Raw genomic sequence first — 6,000 nt, 5'->3', positions numbered from 1 at the left:
GAACGTGAGCTTTCATCCTACCTTGTAGGCTCACTTCTCACACCCCCAGCAAAAAGCTCCCCTACAAGCAGGTTGTTCCCAGCACGTCCCACTGACCCAACAGTCCTGTGACTTTGTGCATAAGCTAGTCCCTCAGCCCTCAGCCGACTTGCACCCCCACGTTTCTTCCGAGTTCCGGTTCACCTCTCATCAGCAAATTGGGAAAATGAATCAGGTTTTGTGAAAATTCAAATTTGGCTAAATATTGGAAATAATTAAACTGTATTACTTAAGGAAACTTTAAACATATAATCAAGGAAAATTAGAATTGAAAGCTCAAAATGGAGTCAACATCCCACCCAAAGCAAGAACTGCTTCTCTGGGATCCTTGATAAATCACCTTTTTCTTTTTCACGAGGGCCTGGATGGGAAGCTTGCTCCTTCACAAACCAGCCATTCTGCCCTTAGAAGGCTCTAGTGGTAAGGAAAGCATTAGCTATATACCCACATTCCACTGAAGGTCACCCTTTGACCCTTGTTCAGACTTCTGAAGGGGCAGAACCCTGTCGGCTGTTCTTCGCCTGACAGTTCACATAAAATTCCCATCTCCTCATGATCTTTTCCAGGCCCCAATTTTTTTTAGTTCCTTCACCCATTTCAAGATGTCTGGCCGCTCAGCAACATGGGCCCTGTCTTCATTATGGTGCCAAGTCTGTCGGCCTACCTTTTACAAAATAGTGCCCCACAATCTAGAAATAGTTCTAACATTGTCTCACCATAGGGTCACTGTTCTTATGTTACTTCAGTCCCAGGTCGTGTTGGCTTTTCCAGCAAACTTGGCCGACTGGTTACTTGTGAAAATGTGTTTCTACCTAACTACCCCATCCTCAAGCCCATGAATGGCTCCCCTCCAGTATTTCTACAAATGATATTTTTAATCAAGCTCAGAACTTTTCTTAAATTTTTGCTAAATTTCATCATATTGCCATCAGCCCTCTGTTCTAGTCTGCTCGGACTTATTAATTTTATGTATAGAAAAACCCTCTCTTGTTTATAGAAGATTCTCAAATAGTAGATTATTTCAGCAGGTGGTAAAAGTCCTTAAGAAAAGAGGTTAAAATGTAAATCCAGGCTTGAAATCCAAGTCTTAGTAGTGGTATTTCTGTAAGTTTTTTTGGGATCGTTTAATTTTCTCACTGGGGAAGGGGTCAGGGTGGGAGGGAGCTGACACGGGTGGTCAGTATGCATTATTCACAGTATTTGAGAGCTTTTCACATGATGATCAGAACAGTTCTTTGTATTAAAAAATTACTGTGTAATCTGGACTTTTTTCTGGCCATCTACGTGGGTGGAGTTGAACTCTTACAGCCTATTTTTAAGGATAACTGAGCTGGATCTTGCTCATGTAACCAACCTTTGGGCTTTGTGTATGAGAGCTCCCCTCTCTTCTTCTTGGGAACCCCAGGCCTAGCTGGCGTTTTTTCTGAGACAGAACTCTGTAGCTTTCCAGAGCTCCACAATTTCCAAGACAAAGACCTCACTGCAACCCTAAGTAAGGGCAGGAAGCTCATGGGGGAAGGAGGGAACACAGACCTTTCAGCCCCTTCTGGAATTTCCATAAAGTGCCTGCCTAGTGGATCTGTAGCTCTGACTGGAGGGACTGGAAGAACTGTGGTTCTCTTCATGCAGCTGTGGCAAGAGGGCCAGGATGGAGCCCTAGATGTCAACCTAGGAATCACAAAGACCATCACTTTCATTATAACAGTGTGGAAACAGAGGCTCTGAGAGGTGAAGTAACTTCGCATGAAGTCACACCATTAGCTTCGTGGACTAGGAACAGACTTGGCAGCCTTGTATTTTTACTGCTCCTCCAGGGCAGGTTGGCCAGCTCTTAAAGCCTTCTGCTGGGGACGAGTATCATGGCTCGTTTAGATGCTTTCCTACCTTATGGTAAGACTAATATTGGTAAACTAACTGGAAGCACAAGTATATCCTTTCTCCAGTGTTGGATATGCTGAAGACCTTCTATAACAAGGTTTTTTAATCTATCTTTGGAGTAAAAAGCATGTTCCCAGAGAAGTCCTTTCTTCTGCTCAAAGTCATTCATAAATCAGGAATGGGGGGGGGGGGTAACAGGTTTTGAAAAGGAGCCAGGAATTGTCTTGACCATATCCCTTCTTCTAAATTCTAAAACTGAGGCTACCTTCCTTATTAATGGGCTCCCTCTTAACCTGGAGTCTTTCTCCTGGAAGGATAGTTTTTCTTCCTGGAAACGCATGATCTCTTGCTGCTTCTCCTTCAGGTCTTCCAGAAGCTGTTGCTGTTCCCCCCTTTTGGTGCTCCAACTCCATCTCGGGCTCTTAGAGCAGGGATCAGGATTGGGATGGAGAGGACAGCAGAGCTTCCCTGGGGCATTCCGTCTCCTGGGAGCGCTCTGGTGAACAGAATACTGGAGTACTGGGGCCAAAGGGAGCAGGAAGAAGCACCTAAACACATCCATACAGACACACAGAGCTAAGGCAACAGGAAGGCCAGCACATGCTTCAGCTGCCCAGGAAAGCAGAGAGTGTTAGCTCACTAATGGGGAATGGGGAGCCTCTCCCCTTGCAGATGCCCTCTGTCTTCTGACTAAGACCTACTTTACTTTTAGGGAAAACACTCTGGTTTCTAAAGCTCACTATTTTTTAAGTTTTCACACACCCTCTGTACAACAATCTACTCTTGAATTTTGCCAAAGATCAACATCAAGACTTCTTTCCTATAGTTTTTAGACTAGATCATTATCATCATTTTGAAATTGGGGACATCTGTCCTTCACTGGGCTTGCAGCGTCTCTCTGCTCTTCATGATTTCTCAAAGACCACTCACGGAGACTCTTGAGAATCAGGCTCTGTGCTATCAGTCTTCTAGAGGCAGTCCCTGGGCCCGTACTCATGGAAACCTTATTATCTTCCCCCTGTGAGGTCTGCGCTAGGTTGTCCAGGCATGCAACGGTGGTTTAGTTGTGTGCTTTCTCTCTTATCCGTTAACTCTGAGGACAGAACATTTGTTTCTTCCCTCAGCAGTGACCTCTCCTCACATCCTCCTGCTCTGAGGTGGCTAATTTAGAAATATCACTGCTGTCTTTTCCTGATTCCGCAAGCCTTCTTTCATTTTGGGCTTAATCCTTTTGGGCAGTATTCTTCATCTTTTATGGCTTTTTTTTTTAAAGATTTTATTTATTTATTTGACAGACAGAGATCACAAGTAGGCAGAGAGACAGGCAGAGAGAGAGGAGGAAGTAGGCTCCCCGCTGAGCAGAGAGCCTGATGCAGGGCTCAATCCCAGGACCCTGGGATCATGACCTGAGCTGAAGGCAGAGGCTTTAACACACTGAGTCACCCAAGTACCCTTTTATGGCTATTTAATAAATATTTGTAAGTAAAAATAATTTATTATTACTAGTATATTGATTTGATCGAGTCAATTAAGCCTAAGGTCAGCTGTCCCCTGGGGCCACACACCCACCCACTCATGGATGCCCACTGCCCATTGAATAAGGTTAGGAAAGCTCTGAAGGATATTTTGCCAGTGCTTCCAGACCCAGGGTTCTGAGGATTACTGACCAGAGCCGACCCCTGAGAGCCTGAGTGAGGCAAGGTGGTGAGGAGATATGGGGACAACAGATCAGGACCAGGAGGGGCACACAGCTGCAGTAAAGTCTGCAGAGTTAGAACAGATACCTAACTGGTATCCAGTCTGAGAACTAATGATTCTGACCATGTGAATATCTGTGGGTTGCACAGAGGTGGTGGATTTCCTAGAATTATTTGTCCCTGGAGCCCACAGCTGGGACCTCTCAGTAAGTAGCCCCTTCTAGACCGAGAATAGCCAGGGGACTTGGGATGGGTGGGTCTGGTTAGCTCGCTCATCTCCCCCTCCTTCTCTTTGCTTCTCCAGTTGGTAACTGGTATGGCCAGGGAGGAAAAGGGACCCAGGAATGAGCACAGTCAGTGGCTTTTACCACCTCTGAAAACGTGACTCGGCTGAGCCTGAAGGCCTTGGTTTTCTTTTCTAAGGACTGTGTTCCCATTGTAGAGCTGAGGTCTATAATCCAGGCCTGGATTACATAAATTAGAGGTGGATCCTGTCCCAGGAAGTGCAACCAGACAAGTTACCTGTTTGGGTAACAGATGCTTTCAGAAGTTACCCATCTGTCTCTCCCAAGATACTGTTCCTTCAGCAGAAACACCCAGAGACTCCAGTCCTGGGCACAAAGACTGATGGACCGAATGCCTGGTTTCCGTGGGCCTCCTCCACATGGTGGGTTTGGGGTGTTCACCATGAGGTGTCCTACGTGCAGCTGTTCAAAGGCTCTTTTTCCCCTAAACAGCTGCTGCTCTGCTGCGGGCAGGACGGGGATGTATCCAAGTGACAGCAGCATGGGAGGAGAGTGTCAGGAGAAAGGCCACCTCGGTGAGTGCAGAGGCCTCCAGAGACCTGGCCATACCACCGCCAATCCCACGACAAGAGCACAGAGAAGTTAACAGGCAGTCTGTGAGCAGACTGGAGATGGGATGAGCAGTCAGATGACTCTGGGGAGAGAACTTCCTAGTTCTGCTGTGAGGAAAGCACATCTCTGAGCTCAGACACATCTACGAAGCAAGGGTAATAGTACTTGTCCCATCTGCTTTGCTGGGTGGTTTGTAAGGAGTAGGCGCAGTGCTTTTGAAAAATGCGAAGTTCGGCCCAAAGGCCCGCCCTTCAGAAGCTCCTTAATTAGGACCCAAAATAGGAAGGCTTGGGGTTCTCCTCTGGCTCTGGTGTGCGGCGCTGCTGAGCCCACACTCCAGCAGCTCCCGCAGGTGGTCCTTACCGCGGATGGACTCCTCCCCGGCTGGTGCGGGTGCCAGGTGTCCCCAGGATGCTCTTCTCACAGGTCAGCCCCTGCAGCCACCCCACCAAGAGGGTGGGGGAGATGGAGAACCCTGTCACTAGTGGAGCCCACATCGCGGTGGGGCAGGGCCAGGGGCCTCTCAGCAGGAGCCCAAACACCCCCATCCTCACACGGACTCCCAAGAACACAGCTGACTTTGCTTAACAAGTAAATTGGCTTTCAAACCCAAGACGGCCTGGTGCTAAGCAAGCCCCATGAGCCTCCTCCCATACGGAGGTAAGTATAAGGAGGTTTTAAGTGTATATGTAACTGGTAAGTATAAGGCAGATCTGCATGGTTTAGAAAAATAACTGAGGTATCTGGAAAGGTGAGGCCACCTCCTGAGAGTGACTTGGAGCGTAAAAGGGAAGGCCTTCTTCTTCCCTTAATACTTTTCCTCTTACTAATACCTGACGGAACATTCTCTAGCAAGGGGCAAAGTCCCTTCTCCACCCTCACAGAGAATACCTAAGGTAAAAGAACATGGATATAAAACTCATCCTATGCGATTAATGACTGGTACAGAATACTTCCTTTGAATACTCTTAATAATGAAAGGAGGACAGGAGAACATTCACTGACCTAGGGATCTGAAGGCTGGTTAGAGAGGAGGAAACGTCAACCCCAAGGAAGGAAAAAAGATGCAGAATGACAAATAGGAGGGGTACTAACGACGGAGGACACGACCTGTAACATTTTGCTGAGGGTGTGGTCTTTCTCTGAAAATGACAACTGTCTTAACTGTTGGAACCGAGCTGTGTCCTAGCATTCATTCACCTCTCCACTTGACATGATGTCTCTGGCCCTGACCAGGACAGCTAGAAGCGGGAGGAAGTTTGATGCAGTGAATATACTTACAGGGTGGGGAACGGTATAGAAACAGCCTCCCTTTCTGCAACAAATCCTGACCCACAGAAGAATCTCCTGTGACTGTGCCTGACATTCTAGAAGGTTCTAAGGGTGGGCTGTAAGGAAGAGAGGACGCAGGGAGAGAGAAGGATATGAATGTGAGAGTACAATGTGGGTCCCTAACTTTCCCATATCCCTACACAGGCTGTACAGGTTGTTCAGGACCTACCCGAGCTCCACAGGCCTGGAGGACCCCC

The sequence above is a fragment of the Meles meles genome, chromosome 4 (assembly GCF_922984935.1).
Source record: "Meles meles chromosome 4, mMelMel3.1 paternal haplotype, whole genome shotgun sequence".
Classification (NCBI taxonomy): domain Eukaryota; kingdom Metazoa; phylum Chordata; class Mammalia; order Carnivora; family Mustelidae; genus Meles; species Meles meles.
This window is presented reverse-complemented; position numbering follows the sequence as displayed.